The sequence below is a fragment of the Alligator sinensis genome, unplaced genomic scaffold, assembly GCF_000455745.1.
Source record: "Alligator sinensis unplaced genomic scaffold, ASM45574v1 scaffold493_1, whole genome shotgun sequence".
NCBI classification, from domain to species: Eukaryota; Metazoa; Chordata; order Crocodylia; family Alligatoridae; genus Alligator; species Alligator sinensis.
Genome location: NW_005842513.1, coordinates 134,811 through 149,217, shown reverse-complemented (window position 1 = coordinate 149,217; position 14,407 = coordinate 134,811). Strand labels below are relative to the sequence as shown.

The following is a 14,407-nucleotide window of genomic DNA, read 5'->3' as shown; positions in this document are numbered from 1 at the left end:
GGATCTCTGGGAGGTACTGTGCCTTGGTAAGCAGTGAAAGTCATGGTAGCATAAAAGGGAACAAAAGCTGACACAAAGGCAACATCATTTCCACCCTTTTTTGGCAGCACAAAGGAGACATAAGATGATGTCTGTTTTCACCCTTAAAATATTACTACATACCTCAATGTGAGAGGGGCAGTGAAAGCCCCTCTAAGGGGTCCCAGACCCCCACCCCATGCACCCTGGTACTCACCACAGGGATCCTGAAAAGCGGCAGCCAGGAGGAATCACGGATGTTGGCCCTGCAATTCAGGAGCTGCCTACAGCTGCGGATCAGTGAGGGACGTGGGCAGAGCCTCCAGAAACCGCAGGCTGCTCAAATAGCACCCGGGAAAATAGCTGGCCAGTGGCGAATGGCGGGAGGAGAGGACACCAGTGGGGAAAGAAGAAGACGCTGACCCAGACATGCTGGCAGAGGAAGAAGAGAACGCCGACCCAGAGACGCTGGTGGAAGGAGAAGAGGATGTCAACCCAGAAATGCTAGCGGCGAGGAGGAAGATTGCCCAGCTGAAGGGAAGAGAGGGGGAGCCGAGGGCCCTGACACAGCAGGTGGGAAGCTCTAACCAGGGGAGACGAGCATCTCCCAGGGCGACACCACAGCCTCTTTGGGGAACTGAGGTACGGAGGCAGGAGGCACCAGCAGGGAGCAGTTACCCCACATGGGGGGCATGGCAGGGAGGCATGAGCAACCCAGCATGGGAACCACGCACCCTTTCAAGCTGGGGAAGACTGGGAGTGACTCCAGGTCAGCTGGGGGCCCATGCTGGCCAAACTGAGGAGCCGGACCAGGGTGGGGCACAGGACGGCAGCCCGCCTCCATAGTTACCTGGGGTGCAGGGACAAGTGGGTCCCTCATCCATTCCTTCAAGTTTCTTTGTTTCTTTGGACTATAAAAGGGGCACTGGGAGATGAAATCCCACGGGAGCCCTCCAGTGGAGATCAGGGTGTTGATTTCTGTTGAGTTCACCAGAAGTCCTAGCTAGCCCAAGACCGGACTGGCTTATATGCCCTAACCGGCCTGAAGTCAAAGAACTGGCTGTGGTGAAGGGTGAACTGACCAGGAAGGCCCGACCTACTCTGAGGCGGGTGAGCCAAGCGAAGACCAGGAAGGCCCGACCTACTCTGAGGCGGGGGAGCCAAGCGGGGAGGAAAAGTCATCCCAGAGGGATGCCTGCAGAGTGTAGTATTCATCCGGGCCATGGATGTGGTAAGGGTGGGGTAAAGGGGAGGTTTTGGAGCCCCACAAAGCAAGAACAGGGTTGAGGCATCTTCATCCCCGGGGGGCCACCTGAAGGGAACTGCCTCGCCAACAAGAACATTGAAGTCATGGCGAGTAAGGGCAGCACCCATACCACCCAGCTGGCATCCGAGCTCAAACCTCACCCTGACATTGCTTGGGGGCAAGGCGCCCAGCAAGAGAAGGCCGAAGCCTTACAACACCTTCCAGCGACACTCAGAAATAGGGCTTTAGTGAGAAATGCACTTTTATTCTGGGTCTTGTAATTCTATAATAGTGGAAACAGAAAACTACATTTTAAGTTGGAGAAAGTAAAACTATGGAAGGAAAGCTGAATATGCTAAATCTTGTTTGCTCACTATATTATCTGGCCTGCTTCTTTAATTATTTGGATGAGCAAGAGCTGGCTCAGAATTTGTACTCGTTAGAGACTCAAAATTACTTTTGTGCTCTCCTTGGTAATTACCTCCTCCTTATGCTGGTGAAAGAATATTTTACATCTACAGCTTGAGTATGACCAATTTATACATTCTGATCACATGCACAGGAAAAAGATACAAAGATACTTTATAGATAGGATTTCTATGCCTCTTACCTTCCAACTCCAAAGAGACACTGCTATAGAAATTGAAACCCTACTTCTAGCAGCAGAACCAGTGGCACCAGCAGGGCTGGGGGGACTCTGGGGGGGAGTGAGTGGCGGCAGCAGCAGGGTTGTGGGGCTGGAGTTATGTAGAACTCATAATGGACTCAGTGAAAATAACGTCACTACAAAGAAAAACCCAGCCTGACAATAGGTGGGCACAAATGAGAATACAGTGTGCCATGAAAAAGGTAACATTTACAGGGATTAACATTAATGATTTATCTGAAGGCAGCAAGAGATGTCCCAATCAGAATTTCATTTTAGGTATTTTGTCCTTCACTGTGAGAAATCTTTGGCCTAGACAGTCTGCTGCCTAGTCTACAATTTAAGATTGCTGAACTTTGACTGAACTTTGTCTATTTTTACTCGTTAAAGAGAAGCTATGACTTTTATTTCCAAAACAAGATATGATTAAGTGAATGATTCCCATGTGATCACATTCTCTCTTGCAGGAGGCACCAGTAGGTTCTGGTGCTTCTTGTCCTTGTATTACATGTTCCTATATCCTAGAATATCTTGTAGCAGCTCATAGGAGCTGCCATTCCCAAAGTGAGAAACAAAGCAGTAAGGATTTCATGGCATCTGAAATGTTTGTGAGCGTAGCCCTACTTAGTGAGCATGGCCCTACATAGTGTTAGAGAAACTGTACAGTAAAGAATTCCACAGAGCTGTAGAGAGGAGAAAGTGTAGAAGAGTTCTGGTTTAGCAAAATGTCATCTTAAAAATAGTGAAGGTTTCACAAGATATTTGAAGGCACATATAATTACAACAAAAACTGTACTGGTTCCAGATCTTAGTCCAAATGTTTGCTGTAAACAAAAGGTCATTTCCACAGGCAGGAAAGTCTCTCTCATATCTGTTGAATACTGGATGGATGAAGCAAAAAAATCCTGAAGTATGAGGTCTATTGAGGACTGGATATGCTGAGACACAAGTGTAACTATCAGTAGTATGACTTGTGGTGAGGAAGGGGGCACTAACCCAGGTACCAACTTAAAGGGGGCCTAAGATTGGTGGCTACTCCTGCCACTGGCCTGGCCACTACTACTGCCAAGGTTGCAAGAACTGCCTGTTATGCCTAGTGGCTAAGACCCCAACCTCTCCAACTTAAGGAGCTTGTCGTTTACTTTGAAGGGGAAAATGATTTTTGCCAGTTTGCAGTCCTGCTAATTTTTTGCTGGTGGAGTTCAGTAGCTATTTCTCTCCCTTGCTTTTCCTTGTTTTAAGTCCATTAACAGATATTGAAGAGAGGAAAAAGAGTTCTTTCTCCTCTACTGCAGGCATAAAGTAGGTGACTGAAACATTATGATAGTCAGTGTTAATGACAGGGCTACAAATGCCCTTCAGTGCATAAACAGTAGGGCTGCATGAAGCTTCGATCCCTGATTCGATTCAGTAGAGATTCAGCTCGATTTGGCAGCCAAATTTCTGAATCCGAATGGAATCAGAGGACCCTTTAATCTCTCCAAATTGAATCAGAACCCTCTGAATCGATTAGGAGAGATTCGGAGATTCGGACATAGACACAGCTTTAAATATTTTTTCTACATACCTCTAGGTAGCAGGTGGCTCATGAATGCTGCAATGCTGGGGTGCATGGAGGGTCCCACAGAAGTGCAGGGGGCTCCTCAGCATGCTCAACAGCAGACCCAGAAGTGGACCAGAAGCACTTCCAGTCCACTTCCGGGTCTGCCAGAGAGTGCGCTGGGGGGCTCCCCCATGCCCTCCCCCAGCTCGGCAACTGGTGCCTCCCGGGTCTGGGGGGGCACCCGGGGTCCCCCCGTGGCTGATCACTGAGGTGGGGGGGGGGCCCTGCTTACTTTCTGGTGGACCTGGAATTGGACCGGAAGCACTTCTGGTATACTTCTGGGTTCACTGCCGAGCAAGTGGAGGGCCCCCGTGCACTCCTGTGGGATGCTCCATCTGCCTCAGCATTACAGTGATCACAAGCTGCACTGGTACCTCAAGTTATGTAGAAAAAACATTTAAAGCTGTATCTATGTCCAAATCACTGATTCTCCAGATCAGCATCGAATCTTCAGATTCGGATTCAGCCAAATTGAATCAGGGACAGTGATCCAAATCAACTAATTGAATTACTGTCCCTGATTCTTTCTGAATATGAATTGAATAGGGCCCACTTCGCACACCCCTAATAAACAGCTAGCTCTTGAAGAAGTCTGTTCTGTCAGCTGTAATGCAGGTTGATTTGGGAGCCCATCTTATCAGCAAGGAAGTTTTAGTCTTCTGTGTGACTGTTATGACTTATACCCACACAAAGGAATTGGCTGTTACAGGGTGCCATAACACAGAAGGATGAAGGCTCAGAAGCTAAAAGCAGGGCTAGCAATGACAATAGCAGAGAGAGTTTCATATTGAGGAATTGTGGTTTAGGCAGCAGAAGTGGGTTCAGATCCATGCTCTGTCACAGAAGTCCTGGCTTGGGTGAGTCACTTAATACTGTACAGTGGGATTCATTCTCCCTGTCCCCTGTAAGGCAAATGGACAAGAGCACAGCAGTAGAGGTATAAGGAGGTGCTTGAGTACCCTGGGTGGCAGCCATGCTTGGAGCAGTGTCAGTGGTTGTACTGCTACCAGTGTGATGGCAGCAATTGGTTGGTGTCTGGCTTGCCCCCTCCCCCCCCCCCACACACTTTGTTATCCTAGTGCATTGAGGCATAATTAATAGTTTCATAGGATCATAGGAAAGTAGTGCTGGAAGTTCATGAAGTAATCCAGATCCCTCCTCAAGACAGTTCATGATCATAAACCTTCATGATGCAGCTTTTTTCTATCTGTTGCAAGGATACAAGTAATAGCAGCAAAAGTGAGAAACAAAACTAAATCTGGGTGATTCTAGGTCCAGAATCACCCAGAGAGTGATGAATAAGAATTGTTTCTGAAAAAGCAAGGATTTGTCTCCAAGCCAACAGTGTTCAGATGAGAAGAGAAATTGAGCCATGTATGTTGTGAGAGAAACTTTGTTAAAAGGGCTAAAGGAAAAATACAAGAGAAAAGTAGAGGCAGTGTTATGAAAATGCAAGCTCAAAGGCAAAGAGATCTGCTACAGTAAAAGGTCTGAAGGAAATAAATGAGGACAGCATTTTTAAAAAGTAATCAGCAGTTTTTAAAACTTTTAAAGATTTTGTTTTGAGAAAAAGGAAAGGAAAAGTAGGAAGGGAAAAGGCAGAGCAAAAGACCATGAAGGTTAAGAAATTGTGAACTGACTCAAATGTATAGCAGTGAGGGGAGACAGAGTGGAATGTGGTGTCCTTCCTAGTCAGAGTCCGTGTAACATAGCATCACACACAGAGGCATAGTGGATAAGGGCCTAGGACTAGCTCCAGAGACTGTAAGTAGGAAACACTCTGACCTGAGCTCATTTTATATTTAAGGTTTCATGTGCTCAGCAACTTTCTCTGTAATATTATTTAATAGTTCCTATCCCCAGAAAAAAAACAACAAATGAATCTCTAACCACTGAGGCCTGGTTTTGCAGAGAAATGGGTCAGTAAGTGAAAGAGGAATTTAAGACCTTGCCCAAGATTGGTTGATTTTAATATTTATACTCTCATAATTTGATTTGCAAAGTTCTAAATGAAACAACCAATTTTCTTTTTTAAATGAGCAACTAGTTTTATAGTAATTGTGCAAAAAAATAATTTTTTTTGCTCTTTAGATTTTGGTAATGCTGACAGTGTGCTAATAATTTTCTAAACACACACAAAAAAGTCACTTTTAGAATTAATGAGAAAATTCATCAATAAATAGACTATATACCAGGCATAAAATATATTTGCCTATCCTTACTTGATGAGGCTGAAAATGAAAAAAGCCACTAATACAATATTTATTCACATACCAGAAGCCCTTTTTCCCCAGAAATTAGTCCTCCCAAATTGGTGTCTGTGGCTAAGTACAGATGGTCAAAAAGCCCGAGGCTGAATTGATTCAATCTTCGCAGGTTTGTCTAAGCTGCATGAACTGAACTGATAAGCAAGTGAACAGACATTCACTTTCAATTCTGGATATGCAGCCACATGCCTGCAGTGGCCCAGGCCAGAGGCCAGGGTGCGCTAGAGAGCATCTCCCTGGTAGCTGGAGTAGACAGCATGGTTAGCCTGCCTACTCTGTGAGGGGAGGTTTTGGGGGGAGGTGCAAAGCATCCTGGGATGCTAGGGGATTATAAGTGGATTTAAAACTGGATGAGATCTGGGACAGAATTTCAATAATTCAATTTAACCTAAATCAGTTAAGTCTGATACTACATCCATCCAAGTTTATCTTAAACCCATTTGGAAAGCAATTTATATGCACTGAACTTCTGTTATGTTACAGAGTTGAACCGGTTTCTAATAACTTATACCAGTTTGTGTAATTTCTGTCCATAATAAAAATGACAAGAGCTTTTTAAACAGTACTATCCCGATTCAGTTTGCCATATAATACCTATTTTCTATTAAATGAAAGCAAATGAAGACTTGCATTAAATTTGTTCCTTCAGTAGTATGGTATAGTAACCTGTTAGGAAGCTTTTGGTAATTTGCTAAAAATTATTCACTCCTAACTTCTTGGCAGAATACTTTCAGAATTTAAACACTAAATTATAAAGAATGTCCTAAAATGCCTAAAAAGGGAAGCTGGCCAATAGAAAGAATGCAATAAAGGTTAGAGGATAAATAGTAGCTCTGAGAGGTCCTATTGCATTAAAAACATGGATGAAAGAGAGACTTTTTAAAAGCAGAGATTGGTAAATAAATCTCAAAAAGAATAGCTTGTAGGCGGGGAATCTGTTGCATGGCAAGTGGGTAAGCAGCTACACCTGATCATGTTTTCTGTGTCACAGGTATGCTGGTTCTGATTTGTTTAATCCTGCTAAGACTAGTTTAAGAATCCAGTGAGTTCTAGAACTGAAGGCATTCTTCACCTTCTCAGCTTCTGTTTCCTAAGAATTTATTCTTCTCCCAACAAAATCCATGGCCATGGGTTCTGCTGACTACACTTGGAGCAGCAGCAAGCCAGCAAGCGCTCATTTTCTTTGTATTTACCTTGTGAGGTGTTTTGAACGATCTTTTAGCAACTTGGGTTTATCCATTGTCTTACAAACCATTGAAGTTTAGGATAAAATGGAAATGAACAAGTATGGGTCAGATCATTTAAATGCAGGGACATAATTCCTGTGGATTAAACTGGACACTGATTATCCTCAGTAGGTAATTGACATCTAGTTTGCTTTGCCCATATTCTGTTAGTACACATCTAACATTATTGCAGGGCAGCCACTGCAACATTTTGCATGGTGCTGTGCCATTTCTTCCGAAATGGTGGTGCACTTACAGTATCCAAAATAACCCCCTCTCAATTATGGCTGTAGTTATGATGGGCTGCATTAAGGAAGCAATTAAATTAGAACATCCTGGTTTCTGTTGATTGGTCATCACGTTAGTATTGCTTACCACTAGATTTTCTATGTTGCCTTTTATTTGTTTTTAAGAAAAAATTAAAGTACCAAGCTGCATGTTTAATTGAGCTGTCAAGAGCTGTCTTCAGTGAATGCACATTTTAGAAAAATAACTAATTTTGGAATTACAGTAAATATTTATCTTTCAGAGATCATAAATGATACCTCTGAGGCTCTGCTCTGTTTATATGCATCCTTCATCATCTAGGGAACATTGACCCAAAAGTTTGAGAAGGCAGTATGTAGTGAGTTTAGGTATGCGGGGGAAAAAACACTATACAATTTCTACTGACCAAAACTTCTCCCATTATAACAGTGTTTTGTTTCTGGTTTTAATTAAAGCAGCTCCACAGTTATAGTTAAAAAAGTAAAAGTGAGGTGGTTGCCCACAAAATTCTTTTAAAAATGCACACTGGTAATGGGCTGTAACTATGAAAAGATATCTAAGGGCCTGATCCTGTAGTCGGAGCCATGCAAGCGTACCTGCTGGCCCTGCAGTACTTCGCTGGATGTGATTCTGCCCAGCATTATGTTAAGGGCCCAACATAAACCTTATGTTGTAAGCATCTTGGAACAAGGACCACACACTGTCATTATGCCTAGCACTTTGGGTACCTAGTCCATATTAGTAATATTTCAGTGTTACTGAAATGTAAATATTAACTTAGATATAGGCAATTTGCATATAGCCAAATTTTTTCAAATTTTGCTTAAAACAAATTTACTCTTAGACACTGGCTCCTGCCCCACTTTCTGCCCATACCAGCTGATTATTTCTGGAAATATCTTTGCTATATATGGATCCTAATTACAGTTTAGGCAGTTGTTTTTACTTCAGAAAAGTATAATTAAATGTTAGCTCTATTTGCTGTCTGCATGTACAAGAAAATCATGCAGTAGAAAATGTGTCTACATATCATTTGCAGTTTGCAGTGGGGTGGAATACAAGCAGTGTTCAGGTATTTTGAATTCCTTTTGATTATCCATATCTTATGAACAGGGATCCTGGTTTTCCCTGATAAAAAGTTGCAAATTCTCTGATAAAAAAAGCACAAAATCTGTAATTACAATGAAAGGCCCCACAGCCCCCCTGGACCTGCTGGTGCCCCTCACGCCCCCCTCCCCCCATAGCCCACAGCCCCACAACCCTGCTGGTGCCACTCACTCCCCCCCAGTCCCTCCCGCCCTGCTGGCGCCACTGGCTCTGCTGGTACATCTCACCCTCCCCACCCACATTTCCTGCTCCCCCAGCCCTGATGGAGGGGGCTGCCAGGCCTACAGGGCCAAGGACCCAGGTCTACAGCGCCCTGCCCCTGGCAGGAGGTGGTGGCTGTAGCAGTGGAACAGGGCCCGGCTCCTGCCTGCTGCCTGCCTGCTGAAGACTCAGGTGTTGGAGCTGCTCCCCACCACAGTGCACACTCCTGGGGGGCCAGGAGGACCCATGCCCCCCACATCTGTGCATGAGGCAGGGGCCGTGCGCTGCCTGCTGTGGGCTCCTGCCCTGCTGCCCTCCCCCAGCACCTCCACAGCCCTGTATGTACAACCCGGCACTGCAAAGAACAGTGGAGCCACACAGAAAGCTGCCTGCCACTGGAAGCTCTGTGCTGCCCTGGCAAAGCATCCCCTGCCTGCACAGCTGCAGCGGGAGCTGCAGCACAGGGTTGAGTGCAGGGGATGCAGGCAGCACAGAGCTCACAGCGGCAGGCAGCTTCCTGCATGGCTCCGCTGTTCCCTGCAGTGTCGGGTCGTACACACTGGGCTGTAGAGGCCCCAGGGGATGCTGCAGGGCAGGGAGCACAAGCCTGAAGTGGGCATCCCAGAGCCCCCATCCTACACACAGATCTGGGGGGCACGGGCCCTCCCTCCCTCACCAGGAGTTCACGCAGTGGCAGGGAGGAGCCACTCCCTCCTCAGCTAGCAGCAGGCAACCCACCCCATGCACAGATCTGCAGCAGGCAACCCACCCCTGCCCCTCTGGTAGCGTGTGCAGCAGTGGGAAGCTGGCCCTGCACCCACAGGTGTGCCGCCCATGGCCCCTCTCCCACTCCCTGCCAGGGCCTTGTGGCTGTGCTTTGCAGTCCCAAGCCCCAGGCACTGCCTGACTGGGCAGCAGCCCCAGCCCCAGCCCTGCTCAACTCCCTCCCTCCCTATGGGGGCCTCAATTCCCACCCCACTCCACCACATACCTGTGGAAGCTGCTCTCCAGGCTGCCTGGTGGCCATGTGCATATACATCAGGGGTGGGCAATTATTTTGGGCAGAGGGCCGCTTACTTAGTTTTGGCAAGCCATCAAGGGCCGCATGACAGACAGCCCAGGGCAGATAAATATTAATTTTCTAAATTTTTTAGGGGCCCTGTGGGCCGGATAGAATGGCCTGGTGGACTGCATCCAGCCCCCAGGCCGCATTTTGCCCACCCCCCTACCTGATGGCCCTCTTCCCACTCCCTCCCAGCCCCCTGCAGGCTGGAACTCTGCCAGCCTTCAGAAGGCTCCTCACAAAACTGCAAAACCCATGGGTTTCTCCAGTAAAATGAGAAATCTGTGTTTGTCTCCAGTAAAAGGTAAAATCCACAGTTTACTCCATTTTTCCATGTGAAATGGAAAACCCAGATCCCTGCTTGTGACTGCCCTTTTCTAATCAAAGCCATTTTCTCCAATTCTAAGGGTATAGACAGAAACTAACACTCAGAACATTCTAAATAACTTTAAACCGTCAGGGTGCCTATACACTGCTCCGGAGTGGGGAGCATTTTAATTAGAGCAGCTCTCAGGAGCCACTCTAAAACGCTGCAGCATCTGGTACATTTAGTATCCCATGTTTTGGAATGGCCATGGGGGCACTTTAACTAAAGCTCATTTGATGAGCTTTAATTAAAGCACCCCTGCCACCATTTTGAAACTCAGGACACTGAATACACCAGATGCCGCAGGACACTGGCGTGTTGTAATTGGAATGCTCCAGCAGGCTCTGACACATTCTAATCACAATGCTTTGGAGCACATTTATAGGCACGCTTACAGTCTAGACATGTACTGCGTTTAAGACTGGTTTAAACTTCCTGGAATATTTTAAAAGCACCTGGGGAAAATTGAGTACCATTTTGAGCCAGTCTTCCAGGAGCAAGTTCAGTATTATGTGGGGACACATAGCATTAGTGTTTGGTCAGTCCTCCAGGTATCCCAAACTGCACTGCTCCTCACCTCTTTGCAGACATATGCAGGCAACAGGGATGCTCTGGAATGCGATTCTGCTGTGCAGACAACAGATCACAGCCTGCATGAATGAGGCAGCAAAGTATCTGTGTCCGATTGCCTTCCCTGATACAGACACTGGGCAGTGGGGAATCCAGGCTCGTTTGGGGTAGGTGTGGGAGTGAAAAGGTTGCCAGGTGCTGGGAGGCCCCCTGCTCATGGTTCCCAGGGGGCTGGATGCTCCAGAGGTGCCCCAAAATCTCCGGGACTCTTTAGCTCCTGTGTTAGTAAGTGGCTTGTTAGTTTTACCTCCCTGCTACAGCTGTGCACTCCAGGGTTTTCAGGCTAATTTGGGTTAGGAGTGGGAGTGTAGTTATGTTCTTTATCAAACTTGGACCTTTTCTTTGAGAATGGGGGATAGAAATTGCAGTTTGGGGCCATGATGTCATCTTCTTTCTTTGCAACCAGCCAATATAGGTCTGACCCCGCCCTTGAAAGGTATCATGGGGGACCTCAGGCACTGGAAGGCTTGATGGTCTGGATACTCTACCACCCCCTGGTGGCATTTTGGCAACTTTGTCATCCCTAAAAGGTGATGGTTCTACTTGGAACCCATAGCAGTGCACATGTGGACGTTTTGTCCAGTGATAAATGTGAACCAGTTCCCAATCAGTGACATTCTTGGAATGGGTAAGTGTTATGTGTGTCCACAGCCCTAAGTAAATTCAGAAACAGTCTATGGAAAATAGGAGGTTGACAGAATTTCAGGAGCTATGGTTGTACTCAAGAATCTGGCAATACCAGTACAACTTTCTCAGTGATAATAAGACTAGATTCCCAGAAACAAAAGTATTATTTATGTGGCATTTTGTGCAGGAACTGAGTTAATCAAAACATTGCTAATGAGAAGATGCTTTGCCAAAGTGCCATGTCCTATTAGTATGGCTGGGCATCATACCCTATTACATTACTGTACTTTATTTTTCCTAGCCCCAAACCAATTTATTAAAAATCTAAGCAATTTAATAAAAAAAATGCCACGATTAAATGCAAGCAGTGACTGCTAAAAGCTTAAGGGGCACAAATGCTATTCCTGTATTTACTTCTGATGACAGTGTGGGAAAGGGGAGACATTTCTGTGTAATAGAGCAGAGCATCTATGACTGTACTCTGGTACAATTAGAGATATCTCACAGTCATAAAAAATGCTTTGTCCTTTCTTCATTGGAGTTATACTGACATACAGCAGCTCATGATCCAGCTCTTAGTATCTGAAAAATCATTAAATTTTATATGAAATGTTTCTGTAGGTCATCTAAAAAACCCCAACCATTTATTGAATTTTGATGATGTTTTTATCTGCATTTTTATCAAAATACTTCTTGTTTTGAGGGTTCCCTGCCCCGCTTTACAAGGCCTTTCTTATATTCAGTTTTAGTTGTACAGTTGCACTCTGTTGTTCTACACATAAAGCAAGGAGGACACAACAGAGTTTTTCTCTGTAATTGTTTTCTTATATATATTTCCTCTGACTCAGATTCATTCGAGTCTGGGTGAAATTAATTTCTTTAACTGTGATATTATAGCTATAAGTTTCATGGTTGAATATGAATGTATAAAGGCTAACAAAGGTGAAGCAATATAAACAGATAGATCATCTATTCTATGGAAATAATTATAAGGTTTATTTAATAATTTATTTTCATTTTACCAAGGGTTCTCTAGCTGTCCTGTATTAATGAATAGTAAAAATCCGTTTATCTCAGTATTTAATTTTGTCCACATGAGGTTTTTTTTATACAGCATTCATCACTTTGGTATCTATGGGCTAGATCCATAAAAGGACTTGGTCACTGGGGGCGCCTTGCTGCGTAGTGAAATCCACAGCCCTCAGTTACCTGCTCCCTGTACAATGCATGGGGAAGTTAGGTGCTTAAGAATTAGATCCACAAAAAATAGCCTACTGAACCACCTCCAGCTGCCCAAGAAGAAATGCTGAGAAAAGAGGTGTGGTTGAAGCCCACCCCTCAAAGACAGTTAGATGTCACAGAACTTCCACTTGAGACTCACAGACATGACCTCTCCCAGAGTTAGGAGTTTAAACCGGCTCTTTGTGAGGAGGAGGCAGTGGTGCTGCCACTCCACCTTTTATCAAATACTACAGTGCTTACAACACTGAAGGGCTTTTGCCTTAATCTTATTTCCTCAAACAACCTATACCAAAATCAAGCTTTCTTAGATGAAAATGTTTGATCTATACTGTGCAACTTTCATCCATATTGGTTAACACATAGGACAGCCTTTGAGAGTAGATGCTCACCGATATGAATAAGTATTGTATCGTCTGCCCCTCTATCATCTCCAGCACTCAGGACCTTCTTTTTAGGCCTTTTTAGTACCAAGGAGTGTGCAGGAGTCAGGTGAGTAGAAATTGGGTGCTTCATCTGTAGCTGGATGCTAATAGATTTCATAGACATTAGGGCTGGAAGGGACCTCGGAAGATCATCAAGTCCAGCCCCCACCCAAAGACAGGAAGTCAGCTGGGGCCATAGGATCCCAGCAAGGTAAGCATCCCATTTTTTCTTGAAGGTGCTCAATGTAGGTGCTTGAACCACCTCCAATGGCAGGCTATTCCAGACCTTGGGGGCTTGGACAGTAAAGAATTTCTTCCTTATGTCCAGCCTGAAACAGTCTTGCAGTAGTTTATAACCGTTCGACCTCATCATCCCTTGGGGTGCTCTGGTGAACAAACGTTCCCCCAGATACGGGTGGTCACCCCTGCTAAACTTATAGGTGGCCATCAGATCACCCCTGAGCCTGCGCTTTTCCAGGCTGAAGAGTCCCATAGCTCTCAGCCTGTCGTCATATGGTCTGTTTTCCTGACCTCTGATCATGTGCGTGGATCTTCTCTGGACTCTCTCAAGCTTCTCCACATCCTTTTTGAATAGAGGGGCCCATAACTGGACGCAGTACTCCAGCTGTGGCTTCACCAAGGCCAAGTACAAGGGGAGAATGACATTCTGGGATTTGCTTGAGAAGCATCTATGGATGCAAGCCAGCATTTTGGTTGCTTTAGTAGCCACAGCATCGCACTGAAGGCTCATGATCATCTTGTGGTCAGTGATGACCCCCAAGTCTCTTTCTTCCGTAGTGCTAGCCAGCGTAGCAGTGCCGAGCTTATAGACATGCTGCAGGTTTTTCCTCCCAAGGTGGAGAACCTTACATTTTTCAGTGTTAAACACCATCAGATTCTCATCCGCCCACTTGCTGAGCCTGTCCAGGTCAGCCTGGATCACCCTCCTGTCTTCAGGTGTGGATGCTTTGCCCCAAAGTTTCATGTCATCAGCAAACTTGGCCGGTCCGCTTCTGACTCCAATGTCCACATCATTAATGAAGATGTTGAACAATATGGGTCCAAGGACAGAGCCTTGGGGGACCCCACTGGTGACAGGGCACCATGACAATTGACTTCTGTCAACCACCACCCTCTGGGTTCGACCACGGAGCCAATTCCCTAGCCAGCAGATCATGGTGGACCCAAGGCCACAATTGGCCAGTTTCACCAAGAGGTGATCATGGGATACCAGATAGAAGGCTTTTTTGAAGTCAAGATACATGACATCAATCTCTTCTCCCTTGTCCAGGTGATAGGTCACCTGGTCATAGAAGGAAATGAGATTGGTCAAGCAAGACCTACCCGCAACAAACCCGTGCTGGCTATCCCTCAGGATGTTGGTGTCAGCCAGTCTATTAAGGATGGCCTCTTTAATAAACTTTTCTAAGATCTTCCCCGGGATAGAGGTCAGGCTAATGGGCCTATAGTTTGCC

General features: G+C 45.6%; 1 long non-coding RNA gene across 2 annotated transcripts in view; it reads right to left on the bottom strand.

Annotated features, from left to right (window-relative positions):
* LOC112551573 overlaps positions 1–1,985 on the bottom strand; it is a 77,847-nt gene extending 75,862 nt beyond the window's left edge. For both annotated transcript variants that reach the window (XR_003095880.1, XR_003095879.1), the window contains exons 1-2: positions 1,875–1,985; positions 236–486 (exon numbers count right to left, since the gene is read on the bottom strand). This is a non-coding gene — a long non-coding RNA (uncharacterized LOC112551573). The remainder of the gene's footprint in view (positions 1–235; positions 487–1,874) is intronic.
* Between the last annotated feature and the right edge of the window lie 12,422 nt (positions 1,986–14,407).